The following is a 17,065-nucleotide window of genomic DNA, read 5'->3' on the forward strand; positions in this document are numbered from 1 at the left end:
TTATGGTTCTCTGGGAGAAGGCTTCATTTTTCACATCAGCTTGCTGCTAGCAGAGGCACACAGCTAAAGAGATGCCTCTCATGTCTTGTTCTGCTCAGTCTTTGAGACTAAGTGTTGAAAGTATTAATATTTGTTTTTGGTTTTGCTCTGCTTGGAGGAACATCTCATAAGTACTCCTGGTGCTTACAATGATGAAAATAATTATTATTAATTGTGTCTATGGGCATGCAAGGCATAAATATGTACAAGATACTTAATAATAACAGCATTGTGGTATCTATTCTTACTGTTTCAGAGTTTACCTTGGTTAAGAAATTCTAGCAGGAGCACTACACATTGCCTTTTAAATCATTGCAGTAAACGATTATTCTTTTCTTTTTTGGCTTTAAAAAAATTTTATGATTGGAGTTTTTTCATTTCCTAACAGATTTTCAGTACTTAAAAATTGTGATTATAGTGTTTTTAGCTTTTTATTTTGCATTGGAATATAACTGATTAACAATGTTCTATTAGTTCCAGGTGTACAGCAAAGTGATTCAGTTATATGTATACGTAGATCTATTCTTTTTCAAATTCTTTTCCCATTTAGGTTATTACATAATACTTTGCAGAGTTCCCTGTGCTATACAGTAGATCCTTGTTGATAATCCATTTAAAAATATCCTTTTCTAACAGATGAAGGATCTAAAGTCCAGAAAGATTACTTAACCTGTTTATGTTTAAATAGATACTGAAGAGTGGGGCTGGGCTTCCTAGACTCCAGACCTGTTTGTCTTCAAAGACAATGTTCTTTTTGATTTGCTGCTGTTCAATCTCAGGGACTTAGATGAATGATGTATTTGTAGCATGTTAATTCAACAAACATTAATTTAGCGCTTCTGTATGTCAGAAACTCAGTTAGCTTGACATTGGAGGATAAGAAGATTGATTGATTAGTTGATTAAATGACTACTGAATACCCATGATATGCCTGGAGGTGTGCAGTGCTGTAGGAAGACAGAGATGAATGGTCTTTGCTCTTGAGAAAGAATCACTGGTCCTCAGAGTGATGATTGAATCTTACAAAATAGTAGCAGAAAACTGAATGGATAGGCTTTTGTTTGGGATGGCTGTTCTGATTGATTCAGGCATTTCAGAAATTTATTAACTTTCTACTTCTTTGAATTGGAAAGTCTACACAATAGTATTTCAAAAATGGTTTGAGACAGGCCTGTATTTTGCTTTTTTACATATCCTTTTCATTCAAATTCTTATTTTTCTTTAAAACTCACTACTAGATATGTGATGAATAAAGATATAGTATTCAAATCACTTGAAGATCTGAATATATCATTTCACAACACAATTATCGGTACTTAAGAATTCAAGTATCATCTCTTCAGAGATCTTCCTTGCCCCTATTGTCTAAATTAGACCCCCTTTCCAACCACTCGACATCACTTCATACTGTTAAATTTTTTCATGGCTTTATCACTATCAGATATTAGTATCCGTATGCTCATTTGTTTACTGCCTGTCTTTTACTACTAGAGTTTCATGAGAAATTTTTACAGTGGTAAAGAAATTTAACTTTACTTAGGTAAATTAGAAAAACTGATTGTAGTGTTAGAATTTTTCAAATGCTTTAATTCTGAACTATCTTTCAGGATGTTTGTATACAAACCATAACAAGGAGAATACAACAAACACATTGCTCTCATTCAAGTCAAAGTATTTTCTCAGTTCTGAACTTGTCCCTATCACTTCAGGTTTTAATTTTTAACAGAGGTGTTGTTTTCCTTTTTTTAAAAATATGGAGCACTTCAAGAAGTGCATATCATTCTTGCACTGGGGCCATGCTAATCCTCATTCCAATTTTAGTATATCTGCTTCCAAAGTGAGCACTGTTCTTTGTTTTGAGAAAGTGCTTGATTGACACAATATAACATTTAAGTGGATGAAGGGTCAATGATCACCAAAAAAATTAAAAGATATTTTCCAATCGATATGATTTTCTCTTTATATTTTTGTCTATATTAAAATATGTTTCATGTGAAAAAAATCATACTTGCATTCATAGATAGTCTAAATTGCTGGAACTAAATTGAACACATATAAATCCATGGTTGATCTAAAGACAACACAGAGTCAAATATTTATATAAACTCACTAATGTGAATATTTGCCACAAATTAAAACATGAACATAATTGTTAGGAAATAGAGGAGACAGATGTAAACATCTAGAGGAAGAATGTCTCAGACAGAGAAAAGGCAAGAACAGAAGTTTGAAGGGTGGTAAAGAGCGGAGGAGGTGTGCAGTACCCATAGAATGCCAGAGGAGAGAAAAATGTAAAGGTGAGCAAGAACCAACCATGTGGGGCTCTATGGGACAGAGTAAGGAGTCTGCGTTTTATCCAAGATAACTGCCAAGTTAGTGGAGGGCTTAAGCAACGAATGACATGATCTGATTTATGATTTTAAAATATTTGTGGTCCGTTGGTGGAAAAGGGATTAGAAGAGGATAAGAATTAAGACAGGAAATTCAGTTAAGAGGCAATTATAATAGTTTAAGAAACATAATTAGGACTAAGATAGTGTTACTGCAACAGGGAGGAAAAGGTGGGTTCAACTGATGGGCTAGTTGTGGGGAATGAAGAGAAAAGGATGGGTCTGCTAGACTTTGGGCCTGAACAACTGGATGAAGAGTACCATTTACTTGGATTGAAAGTCAAGAGTCTTGTTTTGGATATGTTAAGCTTCAAAGGCCTATTAGATATTTAGTTAGTGGTATTGAGAAGTTCTATCCTACTGGCCTGCCCAAAAAGAGACCACACAGCCCAACCTCTCTGGCAAAAAGGCAGGTCTGCCTGTCTAAGCTCCCCAGCAAGAGCAGCCAGGGCAAAGGAAGCACTGAGCCAGACCTTCAGACCTCATTTTCCCGATGAGGACATATGTACATGCTCAGTTGCTAAGCCCTGTCTGACTCTTTGCGACCCCATGAACTGTAGCCTGGCAGGCTTCTCTGTCCATGGGGTTTTCCAGGCAAAATGCTAGAGTGGCTTGCCATTCCCCTTTCCAAGAGATCTTCCTGACCCAGGAATAAAACCCACGTCTCCTGTTTGGCAGGTGGATTCTTTACCACTAACACTACCTGGCAAGAAAAATGCCCTTAAAAGGGGATATTTTGTATCCACTTCCTCTCTTTTCCTACAGGATAGAAGGTGGATGTTTCAGAGAGACTGTTCTGACCATGTGACTTGATTAGAATTCCCTGAGGGATGTTAGAACAATGAAGCAGAAGGCATCCTAGGTCCTGGATGACTTTGCGGAGTGGAATTACCCACCTGCTCTGAACCACTTGTCTACTTCCATAAAGCGATGTCAAAGAGAAGTAAGTTTTCCCTTGCTTGAGTCCTTAATACCACACTGCTACTGCTAAGTCACTTCAGTCGTGTCCGACTCTGTGTGACCTCGTAGACGACAGCCCACCAGGCTCCCCCGTCCCTGGGATTCTCCAGGCAAGAACACTGGAGTGGGTTGCCATTTCCTTAATACCACACAGTGGTTCCCAAGTTTGGGTTCTGAAAATATGATAGTCTTATTAGGCCATGTCACGAGGTCACATCAACCACCATTTAGGAACGTAAAGCATTTCAGCCCCTTTGAAAAACCTCAGATTACAATGGAGGAGGATCGACACTTTGTTGTTACAACTTTTTGTCAGCTCTCATGACTGTTTTATTTATAGCCAGTGACATTGCATTTTGTGTAATAGGATGTCCAGTCCATATGGGTAGGAATTGATGTGAGAGGATTATCATTACAATTTCAGCATATGTTTTTAACAGTGCCATGGTGTACATTTTGAGTCAATGCTTGAAACCATATGACATTAGGAATGTATAAAGAAAAAGAAATAGGTGAAGGAGATAAAGAGGTGTAAATTTCCATTTGCAAAGTAAGTGAGTCATGGAGATGAAAAGTACAGCATGTAATAATAACATAATATTTGTGTGACATGGTAACTAGACATGTGGTGATCATTCTGTCTTGTATAGAAATATCGAATCACTATGTTGTGCACCAGGAACTAACATAGTGTTTTAGGTCAGTTACTTCAAAACAACCAACCAAACATAGAAAAAGAGATCAGATTTGTGGTTACCACAGGCAGGGAGTAGGGAAGGGGGAATTGGATGAAGGTGGATAAAACGTACAAACTTACAGTTATAATTCTTTCACTTTTCACTTTCATGTGTTGGAGAAGGAAATGGCAACCCACTCCACTGTTCTTGCCTGGAGAATCCCAGTGATGGGGGAGCCTTGGGGGCTGCCGTCTATGGGGTCGCACAGAGTCGGACACAACTGAAGTGACTTGGCAGCAGCAGCAGGAATGTAATGTACAACATGATTGTCATGATTAGCAAGAAAGTTGTTATATATAAAAGTTGTCAAGAGAATTAATCCTAAGAGTTCTGTCTTAAGGAAACAAGGAAACATCTTTTTTCTTTTTTTCTTAATATTTTATACCTATATGAGACGAGAGATGTTCACTAAACTAATTGTGATAATCATTTCATGATGTATGTAAGCTGAGTCATTATGCTGTTTGTGAAAGTGAAAGTCTTCCAGTTGTGTCCATCTCTTTGCAACCCAATGGACTGTAGTCCATGGAATTCTCCAGGCCAGAATACTGGAGTAGGTAGCCTTTCCCTTCTCCAGGGGATCTTCCCAACCCAGGGATTGAGCCCAGGTCTCCCTCATTGCAGGCAGATTCTTTACCAACTGAGCCACAAGGGAAGCCCTGTATACCTTAAATTTATATAGCGTTGTACGTGACTTGATGGGCTTCCCAGGTGGCCCTAGTGGTAAAGAACCTGCCTGCAAAAGCAGGAGATGCAAGAGACACAGGTTTGATCCCTGGGTCAGGAAGATCCCCAGGAGGAGGACACGGCAACCTACTCCAGCATTCTTGTTTGGAAAATCCCATGGACAGGGGAGCCTGGGGGCTATAGTCCATGGGGTCTCAAAGAGTTGGACATGACTGAAGTGACTTAGTACATAAGTGAATTACATCTCAATAAAACTGGGGGAGGGGGAAGAAAAAGAAAAAGAGCTTCTTCTAAGACAACTCATGTGATAGCTATTAATATAATATTGCTATTAATATAATATTAATTATAATATTATTATAACATAATAATTATAATTATATTATAATTATATAATATATAATTATTATATTATAATATATTATAATAATTCAATAAATAATATTGAACTATTTATTTAAGCATATAATTAAGGGAGGATGTGGATATATAATTGATGCCTTCATTAATGCTCTTTCTGTATTTGTATCTTTAAATCTGGCCTATGCTAGTGAAGTCTTTCAGAAACAGTCTTGTAGACCAACAGATGATGGTCAGTCAGTCAGTTCAGCTGCTCGGTCGTGTCTGATTCTTTGCGACCCCATGAATCGCACACACCAGGCCTCCCTGTCCGTCACCAGCTCCTGGAGTTCACTCAAATTCATGTCCATCGAGTCGGTGATGCCATCCAGCCATCTCATCCTCTGTCGTCCCCTTCTCCTCCTGCCCCCAATCCCTCCCAGCATCAGAGTCTTTTCCAATGAGTCAACTCTTCGCATGAGGTGGCCAAAATACTGGAGTTTCAGCTTTAGCATCAGTCCTTCCAATGAACACTCAGGACTGATCTCCTTCAGAATGGACTGGTTGGATCTCCTTGCAGTCCAAGGGACTCTCAAGAATCTTCTCCAACACCACAGTTCAAAAGCATCAATTCTTCGGCGCTCAGCTTTCTTCACAGTCCAACTCTCACATCCATACATGACCACTGGAAAAACCATAGCCTTGACTAGATGGACCTTTGTTGGCAAAGTAATGTCTCTGCTTTTGAATATACTATCTAGGTTGGTCATAACCTTTCTTCCAAGGAGTAAGCGTCTTTTAATTTCATGGCTGCAGTCACCATCTGCAGTGATCTTGGAGCCCCAAAAAGTAAAATCTGATATGTTTCCATTGTTTCCCCATCTATTTGCCATGAAGTGGTGGGACAAGATGCCATGATCTTAGTTTTCTGAATGTTGAGCTTTAAGCCAACTTTTTCAATCTCCTCTTTCACTTTCATCAAGAGGCTTTTTAGTTCCTCTTCACTTTCTGCCCTAAGGGTGGTGTCATCTGCATATCTGAGGTTATTGATATTTCTCCTGGCAATCTTGATTCCAGCTTGTGCTTCTTCCAGCCCAGCGTTTCTCATGATGTACTCTGCTGCTGCTGCTGCTAAGTCACTTCAGTGGTGTCCGACTCTGTGCGACCCCATAGATGGCAGCCCACCAGGCTCCCCCTTCCCTGGGATTCTCCAGGCAAGAACAGTGGAGTGGGTTGCCATTTCCTTCTCCAATGCATAAAAGTGAAAAGTGAAAGTAAAGTCACTCAGTCGTGTCCGACTCTTGGCGACCCCATGGACTGCAGCCTTCCATTGTACTCTGCATAGAAGTTAAATAAGCAGGGTGACAATATACAGCCTTGATGTACTCCTTTTCCTATTTGGAACCAGTCTGTTGTTTCATGTCCAGTTCTAACTGTTGCTTCCTGACCTGCATATAGGTTTCTCGAGATGACGGTATGGCTCCTATATTTGCCAATAGCTGGGGCAAGTTCATCCGGCTTCTCTGGAACTCCACATTCTCACCTGCAACAAAAAGCATTCAGGTGAGGATAAACATCTACAAAAGTAGTATAGTGGTAGACATGCAGTCAGCTCGTGTTTTCTTTTCTACTCCCAGAATCCCATGTCCTGGTGCATAGTTCTAGTTTAGCTCTGTTCAGAAGTAGTAGTATGAGGTCATAATGTGCAGTTTTAGGGACATTAAGAATAGTTTCAGTGAGATAAAGGCATCTTTATATTTTTTATAGACCATTGGGGTCAACTAGGTTTAAAAATCACTGGGCAAAATTTTGCAAACGATCTTAATTATTTTAATGTTTAAAAGCATATAATCTTGTACTTCTGATGTCTGGGTAATTAAGCTTTGAACACCAGTGACTTCTAATCTTCCATAGTTTCATAATCTTGCATTTGTTTCACTGGAGATTGGTCATTACTCATCACCACCTTTCTGCTTCAATTGAAATCATTTTCACTGAGGCCAGGAGGGGACAGGATGGCTTTGATTATAAATTACTGTAAAAACAACTTTTATGTGTTGAGCTTCATGGAATTTTTATTTGCTTACTGAATTTTATTTTATGGTTAAAGAAGGTAACTAACAAGGCAATTGTATTTATCAGATGAAAAGAGACATATGAAAATGATAAATTTAGCTGTGGCTATCTCTGACCTAATATAACAACCATCTCGGTTTCTAAAGCCTAATTATGTTTCACAGAAACTTTTAACTTTGCTGATACAACTCAAGAAGAATTCAAATAACTCCTTAGGTTTTCCCAAAATATAGCAACTTTATTAATCATTGTTTATTAATTGCTTTTTTAGGTTAAAAAATGGTAAAGAAAGTTTTAAAAGTTTAATTCATTAAAATAAAATGGAATTTGACATTTAAATACTTTATGCTTATAAATTATGGGCCATTTTATGCATTACATAAGTTTTCTGGGGTTTTTGAAACATCTTTAAACAGAAGTTGGTTCTTTTAAGTTTATTTTTCCAGGAAACTTTGCTAGCTAGTGAGAAATAGTTTATTTACTTGGTGTGCATGTGTGTGCTCAGTTGCTCAGTCATGTCTGACTCTTTGCAAGTCCATGGACTATAGCCCACCAGGCTTCTCTGTCCATGGGATTTCTTAGGTAATTTCTGGAGTTTTCTCCATGGGATTTCTGGAGCGGGTTGCCATTCCCTACTTCCTGGCGTCTTTCTGACCCAGGGATCAAAACCATGTCTCCTGCACTGGCAGGCAGATTCGTTGCATGCACCACCTCGGACACGTATAAATACTGAGTGTTAAATGTTTGTTTTGGAAAGATAGACAAGGCATCAATGCATCAGCCGCTGTTCAGTTCAACATTTTAAACATACTGTTAAAATAAATTGTCCAAACATACTATGATTTTCAAAATTATAACAAAAGTATGTCATGTCACTGTAACTCTCATAAAATATTGATATATAGATTGTGTGTATTATATAATATATAAGCATATATTATCTATCATGCAGTGATATATATTTTATTATATAAAATGTAATATTTTATAGGAACTGCTTTTTCAAGCAGAATGCCATCTTTTGTTGAGAGTTTATATAAACTCTACCCTTTGAGTATTATTTACCTTTTAGAAATGATATAGCCCTTTGGACAAATAAATCTGGACAAAATTTTCCCTTCTGTTTTCCGCAGAGCTGGTTTAGTTGAAAACATTTTAGTTTTTTAAACTGACATAGATATTTTAGCATGGATTTTATCTTGATTTAACCCAAGTTTGGGATTCTTCTGTTCTTTACTTTGGAGTTGGGAATTAAGCCTCAAGAATGATCTTGTGTGATTGGAAAAGTGGTCAAAAGCAAATGTATCAGCAAGAATGGCAAAACAGGGGGTTGTGTTAGGGGCGGGTGCTCAATCAACTGGCCATTGCACTCTAGGAACACTTGACGAGTGCAGCTGCCATGGAACAGAGCCAGGGTCATGTCCAGGAACACTTGACTGCATTAAAAACCTCAGTCAAAACCCAAAACAAACCAGAAACAAGTACATCAGACTCATGCATAACATCTGCTACACCTGCCTGACATATCACTGCCTGGAACACACTAACAGGTCAGTCAGGTCAGTTACAGGTAAATATCATAACGGCACATTGTCTCTGCCTCTTTCATTCCTGCTTTAACGGCCAGGCCGGCCCATTCACCGTCTTCCAGGAATCTACAAGAGCCTGTCCTGGGCCCTGGGCTCTCTTCTGGAGTCTTTCCCAGATTGCCCTGATGTCTGCTTCCGTGGTTCACTGTTCCCCTTCCATGGTCATTTCATCACCTGGTTTAATTTCAGTGTAAAGAATACAGGGGCTTCCCTGGTGGCTCAGTGATAGAGAATCCACCTGCCAATGCAGGAGACTCAGGTTTGATCTCTCAGTTCAGTTCAGTTCAGTCACTCAGTCATGTCTGACTCTTTGCGACTCCATGAATCGCAGCATGCCAGGCCTTCCTGTCCATCACCATCTCCCGGAGTTCACTCAGACTCACATCCATCGAGTCAGTGATGCCATCCAACCATCTCATCCTCTGTCATGCCCTTTTCCTCCTGCCCTCAATCCCTCCCAGCATCAGAGTCTTTTCCAATGAGTCAACTCTTCGCATGAGGTGGCCAAAGTACTGGAGTTTCAGCATTAGCATCATTCCTTCCAAAGAAATCCCAGGGCTGATCTCCTTCAGAATGGACTGGTTGAATCTCCTTGTAGTCCAAGGGACTCTCAAGAGTCTTCTCCAACACCACAGTTCAAAAGCATCAATTCTTCGGTGCTCAGCCTTCTTCACAGTCCAACTCTCACATCCATACATGACCACTGGAAAAACCATAGCCTTGATTAGATGGACCTTAGTCGGCAAAGTAATGTCTCTGCTTTTGAATATACTATCTAGGTTGGTCATAACTTTTCTTCCAAGGAGTAAGCGTCTTTTAATTTCATGGCTGCAGTCACCATCTGCAGTGATTTTGGAGCCCCCCAAAAATAAAGTCTGACACTGTTTCCACTGTTTCTCCATCTATTTCCCATGAAGTGATGGGACCGGATGCCTCTAGGTCGGGAATATTCCCTGGAGGAAGAAATGGCAACCCATTCCAGTGCTCTTGCCTGGGAAATCCCATGGACAAAGGAGTCTGGTGGGCTACAGTCCATGACGTTGCAAAGAGTCAGACACAACTGAACAACTGAACACCACCACTAATAAGAAATTCAAACTTTAGGTCAAGGAAATGGCAACCCTCTCCAGTATACTTGCCTGGAAAATTCCAAAGACAAAGAAGCATGGCTGGCTACAGTCCATGGGGTTGCAAAGAGTCGGACACGACTGAGCACACATACCTTTAAGTCACAGCTACCACTAGGGTAAATTCTTTAACTTCTCTGTGCTTCAACTCCTTTATCTCTGAAACAGTTTATTACATTAACTAGTTAAAATTCCAAGCCTTGCTAGGAAGGTTTATGGATCATGGGTCTTTTTATTTGCAAGGAGTATGGAAGAAAGGAAAAAGCAGAGAGAATTTAAAGATAAAGGGATAAACTTATTTAGATGACAATTATGTTGTTTGCTTTGAAACGGTTTATTTTATTCATTCATTTTAGAAATTCTTGTTGGTTAGCTCCAGCTGTTTACCAGATACAGTGCTAGGCTCTGGGTCTAAACAAACACAGAGAACACAGCTCCATGGGCTCCTGTTTTCATGGGGAGGGGAGTGGTGAGATATGTCAGCAAGGGGAAGGCATCCACGGTAGCATAGCATTCTGTCTGTGACATGAAAAGTTGTCATAAAGAAGGAGATATTTGCCCTGAATTTTGCCAGGGTAAGGCTCTTCCTAGACTGGAAATGGTGGCGGCTGGCCCAGGATAGGGTTGTATGAACAGTAGGGCTTCTAGGAACAGAGATAAGGGAAGGGATAGAGAAATCGAGGGTGATTAGGATAGTACAAAGCAGGAGGATGTTGCAAAGGATTTGCTTCCAGCAGCACTTTTGTTGCACTAGTTGGCTGTGGTAAACTGTCTAATGAGGACCTGTCTATTGCTCCTAGTACCCCGTTCTGTGCTAGGTGCTGGCAGACACGCTTTAATAACTAACTCGAGAATGGCTTTTAGAATCAAGATTTAAAATTTGCTTTTGTCCTTATAATTAGCAAAATTTTTATATGTATTTTGGTTTGTATTTGAAATGATGAGAAATATGAGGTGTTTCTATGTCTTGTGAGATTGAAAAGATGAAACAGAGATGATGAGGGTTATTTTTGTGGTGGTTGTTCAGTTGCTTAGTTGTTATCTGACTCTTGTGTCCCTGTGGACTGCAGCACGCCAGGCTTCCCTGTCCTTCACTATCTCCCGGAGTTTGCTCAAATGTTCATTGAGTTGGTGATGCCATCCAACCATCTCACCCTCTGTTGTCTGCTTCTCCTCCTGCCCTCAATCTTTCCCAGCATCAGGGTCTTTTCTAATGAGTCGGCTCTTTGCACAGGACATGGAAGGTAGCCAAAGTATTGGAGCTTCAGCATCAGTCCTTCCAATGAATATTCAGGACTGATTGCCTTTAGGATTGACTGGTGTGATATCCTTGCTGTCCAGGAAACTCTCAAGAGTCTTCTCCAGTACCACAATTCAAAACTATAAATTCTTTGACTCTCAGCCTTCTTTACGGTCCAGCTCTCACATCTGTACATGACTACTAGAACAACAATATCTTTCACTATAAGGACCTTTGTTGAAAAAGTTATTTATCTGCTTTTTAATATGCTATCTAGGTTTGTCACAGCTTTTCTTCCAAGGACCAAGTGTCTTTTAATTTCATGACTGCAGTCACCATCTGCAGTGATCTTTACCATCCAATGTTTATATTCTAGTCCTATGTAGAATAAGCTAAGGTTTTTATTCGGACATTCAGTTCAGTTCAGTTGCTCAATCGTGTCTGACTCTTTGCGACCCCATGGACTGCAGCATGCCAGGCCTCCCTATCCACTGTCAACTCCTGGAGCTTGCTCCAACTCATGTCCATCAAGTTGGTGATGCAATCCAACCATCTTACCCTCTGTCATCCCCTTCTCTTCCTATTTGGACATTGATCATACATAATTCCTATAGCATTTCATTTTCATTAAGCTGGGTAGTTATCTCTCATCATTTCTTTGAAGCATCAGATTTTAAAATCACTTTTTTCCTCTGTAAGTTCCCTAAAGTTGTTTTGATTTGAATTTTATTACATATGGGAATGTTAAAAGAAGCCTTGTTAAAAAGGTTTATCTCTTTAGACATTTAAAAATTTTCCCTTTTGTTTTAAAATGATGACTGTGTACATATAGTAGTTATATTTCCCACTGAATGCACACTGGTTGTGCAGGTTACATAACTTTGCCATCCTAAGGGTTAATAAAAACATTAAATAACTTGCATCTGGGAAACACTGATTTAATAGATAAATTGCTTATTCGCATTTCTGCTGGACATGTTAAGTTTCATGCTGCAAAATGAAAACAGATGAGAAAATCAGAGGCCCTGGGTTACACAACCGATGTGAGTGAAAATGTGAGCAGCATCAATAAAATCTAGAGGTCACGGTAGAGAGATGGAATCTATTAACTGGGAATTCATAACAAGGGAATGAGCTTCCCAGGTGGCACTAGCAGTAAAGAACCCACTTGCCAATCCAAGAGACTTAAGAGACATGGGTTCAATCCCTGGGTTGGGAGGATCCCCTGGAGGAGGGCATGGCAACCCACTCCAATATTCTTGCCTGGCGAATCCCATGGACAGAGGAGCTCGGTGGGCTACAGTCTATGGGGTCGCAAAGAGTTGGACAGAGCTGAAGCAACTTAGCATGCACAACAAGAGGATAGAGGGCATCTGCAAAGGAAACCTCAGTTGGCAAATAACAGGAACTGAGGGGTAAAGCATGTTAAGCAGTGGGATTCTAGCTAGTCAGGTAATCAAAGAACACGTTAAATATCTGTTGAGAGATTTTCACAGGAGACCATTACAAAAAGTTTGTTTTGGTTTTTTGGCTGTGGATACAATTTTACTTAAGCAGAAAGATCACCTATGATTTTTCCAACCCTCCTTATCTCTTTTAAGTATTGTACTGCCAGTGAAAGTGAAAGTGAAGTCGCTCAGTCGTGTCCGACTCTTTGCAACCCCATGCACTGCAGCCTACCAGGCTCCTCTGTCCATGGGGTTTTCCAGGCAAGAGTACTGGAGTGGTTGCCATTGCCTTCTCCAGTAGAATGGTATAAGTAGAAAAGCCAGAATCCTGTTTAATAGATTTCCACCCCAACCAATGTCCTTCAACTAAATTAAAAATAGCTCTTTAACTTTTTTATTCAGATCTACTAAGTTTTATTCCACTCCGTGATCTCCTTGCCTAATTGCTCACTTCATCAATATTTACCTATTTTTCTGAATTTTAGGTATCTAATTTTGTATTTCCATGTTTTCATCTGAATTTCTTTCAGATTTTAATTTTCAGTAATTCCCACATAGTATAAATTTGCAAGAGAAATAAATCAATATTTGATAGTGATCTTAAATTGCATCTTTATTTTAACTCTATCTACCTCAGAAAGGATTTGAGAGGTTTTAAAAGAATGAAAAAATAAAAACCCCAAAAACCCCAAGTCATAAAAAGTGTGGAAAATTAGAATCAAACACTACTTTTGCAGAGGCCTGCTAAAAATTTTGTCTGTCTTGTTAACAGGTGTAAAAGCAAATTGGTTTAATATGATAGGTGCTCAATAAATGTTCACCCAGTGAATGTGAGTTATAAGATGGGGGAATGATGATTTTTTTAAATATAATTTTCTTCCATTTTGCTAGGCCTCCTAGGAAGGAATCAGGTAAGGTAGGTGAAAAGGGAGACACAAGGTTAGAGACTGACACAAAGACTTAGAGGGATTTCTCTAACAGTTCTCATCACAAGGAAAAAATTTTTTCTTTTTCTTTTCTTTGTATACATACGAGCTGATGGATAGTCAGTAAACCTATTCTGGCAATCATTTTATGATGTACATAAGTCAAACCATTATGCTCTATATCTTGAATTTATGCAGTGCTGTATGTTAATTAGATCTTAATAAAACTGGGAGGAAATACAGGAATAAGGGGATTTAAAGTGTTTGGGTGGGCAGCACTGATTGTACTGTTAAGGTTCTACACTGAGTCTCTTTGGATTCTGGAGAAAGTTTCAGAATGAGATTCTGAGCAAGGAAGACCTTGTTGGTAACCCTTCACTTGCAAGGTGAGCACTAACCTCTTGTGGCTCAGCTGGTAAAGAATCTGCCTGCTATGCGGGAGACCTGGGTTCGATCCCTGGGTTGGGAAGATCCCCTGGAGAGGGAAAGGCTACCCACTCCAGTATTTTGGCCCGGAGAATTCCATGAACTGTATAGTCTATGGGGTCACAAAGAGTCGGACACGACTGAGTGACTTTCACTTTCCACATCTGTAAAACTGGGATATACTTAGTTCACAACATGATTATGAAAGTAAATTGAGTTAAGAAATTTGGAAGCATTTTGAAGACTTCAAGGTAAAAATATTGTAATTAATAAAATCTCAAAATGAAGGACCTTTGCTTGCTTTATAAGAATAATTTCACAAATGGATCCCAAACACAAAACAAAGGTCCACCTTTTATATTAATAGAAGAAAAAGCTTTATATTTTGTTTGAATCAGAATCAGTTCTAGGTAATCTTAAGCAGCTCTGCACAGATAAAACTAAACCAAAAAATATTTCCTATGAGAAAAAGATTGGGGAAAACTAACTCATACAAAGTTGATGAGTTTGTTTAGAGTGTGTGTTAGTCACAACAAAGCTGACAAATTAATTTACAACTTAAGTGAGAAAATTCAATTCCTCATTAAAAGAGTGTTGTAAGGCCCAAGAAACAAATACTATTTCCTATGACAAATATTTTTTCTAAACTTTGTGGTTAACATGAAACCATATCACATGGGAGCTGAGCTTCATGGTTAAACATTATTTGACTGCTTGCCTGGGAGAAGAAAACAAAAATGGAAAAGAAATAAAACGTACACACCAAGGAAATTAGAATTGAAAGAAACATTTGTACCCCAGTGTTCATTGTGGCACTGTTTACAATAGCCAGGACATGGAGGCAACCTAGATGTCCATCAGGAGATGAATGGATAAGCAAGCTGTGGTACATATACACAATGGAGTATTACTCAGCCATTAAAAGAATACATTTGAATCAGTTCTAGGGAGGTGGATGAAACTGGAGCCTATTATTCAGAGTGAAGTAAGTCAGAAAGAAATATACCAATACAGTATACTAACGCATATATATGGAATTTAGAAAGATGGTAACAATGACCGTCTATGCGAGACAGCAAAAGAGACACAGATGTAAAGAACAGTCTTTTGGACTCTGTGGGAGAAGACGAGGGTGGGATGATTTGAGAGGGTAGTGTTGAAACGTTTATATTATAATATGTGAAGTGGATCGCCAGTCCAGGTTCGATGCATGAGACAGGATGTTCAGGACTGGTGCACTGGGATGACCCTGGGGGATAGGATGGGGAGGGAGCTGGGAGGGGGGTTCTGGATGGGGAATACATGTGCGCCCGTGGCTGATTCCTGAAGATGTATGGCACAAAGCACTACAATATTGTAAACTAACTAGCTTCCAATTAAAATAAATAAATTAATTTAAAAAACAATAACAACAATAACAATAAAACAAGCCACAGTCATTTCTCTTTCCTGAATGAGAGTAACATAAAAAAGAATTGTAATTATAAGAAAAAAGAAAGCGTGTATCGATCCAAACTTAAAGTAGGTCTTTGACCTCCAACAGTTCATAAATCATCAGAATAGTGTCTTCAGCCTTCTCTCTTTTATCTTGCTGAGAAGAACTATGACCTGCACACCGCTTGAATCTTCAAAATAATTATGATCAGAATAATTATTTCCTTTTTAGTTTTCCCATCAAATATCGTTGCAATATGTAGCCTTCTTTTCACTTAATCCAAAACATTCAAAATATCAAGACATAATTCTAATGCCACACTTGTCATGTATCTTTTACACCTTTTACAGTAAAAACTAGCAGTACTTTTTGATACCCAGTGACTAAAAGTGTTCAATAAATCTGTTGAATAGAATGTGAAATTGACGTGAAGTGAGCTTGGTAGACTTATTATTCTTACTTTTTTGAAAAAAACATCAATTTGTTGCATGTTTTTAGAAAGTTACTTTCAGTTCAGTTCAGTTCAGTTCAGTCAATCCTATCCAATTTAATTATACTAAGCCCCCACTGGCAGATAGGACTTTCAAGGTATTATAGAGAACAGTAAAGATATTTGGACACAGCTCTATATTCAAGTAGCTTTCAGACTAATCAGTGAGAAAAAAGCTGAACCTATGAAACAAGGGCTACACTTAGTAGAGACCATAACTTTATAGAAACTCACAATGGGGAGTAAACTTAAAATCAATGACAGTCATATGCACACATTTGTCAAACTCACTGATACCCTACCAGCATTTTGAAAAAGTGAAAGTGAAAGTTACTCAGTTGTGTCCGACTCTTTGTGACCACAGTCCATGGAATTCTCCAGGCCAGAATACTGGAATGAGAAGCCTTTCCCTTCTCCAGGGGATCCTCCCAACCCAGGGATCCAATGTCTTCCACGTTGCAGGCAGATTCTTTACCAACTGAGCTACCAGGGAAGCCCAAGAATACTGGAGTGGGTAGCCTACCCCTTCTCCAGTGGATTTTCCCAACCCAGGAATTGATCAGGGGTCTCCTGCATTGCAGGCAGATTCTTTACCAGCTGAGCAGTTTGAAAAGACTTCATTAATTGAGGAGATATTAAAGAGCAACAATAAATCTTTATATAGTAGATTGATAACTGAAGGAAAGTTAAAATATAATTTTTTCAGATGGAAAGATTCTTTCAGATCATATATCCCAATGCTTTAATTTAAAGATAAAGAATTAAGGCACAGAGAGATTCATAACTACCCTAAGGTCACACAGCACATCATAGACATTGGAGCAAAGCTCATTAGTCCCCCTTTGTGTCCAGAAAGATATGATATTTCTTCTAGAAGGAAATGGGAAGGGATGGTGGTGGGGCCCATATGACCATGTCTTAGGTAATGTGATCATTTTAACAACTTTTAATTCTTCCAGCCTATGAACATGGAATATCTTTCCATTTATTTGTGTTGTTTTGTTAATTTCTTTCATCAATGTCTAATAGTTTTCAGAGTACTGGCCTTTCACTTCCTTGGTTAAATTTTACCTGCTAGGTATCATCTCCTAGGTATTTTATTCTTAATGATGTGATTGTAAATGTGATTGTGTAAGTGATTGTAAAGGCATTTTCT

The 17,065-nt window shown here is 38.9% G+C and overlaps 1 pseudogene; it reads right to left on the reverse strand.

Annotated features, from left to right (window-relative positions):
• Positions 1-1,786: 1,786 nt before the first annotated feature.
• On the reverse strand, positions 1,787-1,884 carry LOC138079393 (U6 spliceosomal RNA; annotated as a pseudogene).
• Between the last annotated feature and the right edge of the window lie 15,181 nt (positions 1,885-17,065).

The sequence above is a fragment of the Capricornis sumatraensis genome, chromosome 4 (assembly GCF_032405125.1).
Source record: "Capricornis sumatraensis isolate serow.1 chromosome 4, serow.2, whole genome shotgun sequence".
Taxonomy (NCBI): domain Eukaryota; kingdom Metazoa; phylum Chordata; class Mammalia; order Artiodactyla; family Bovidae; genus Capricornis; species Capricornis sumatraensis.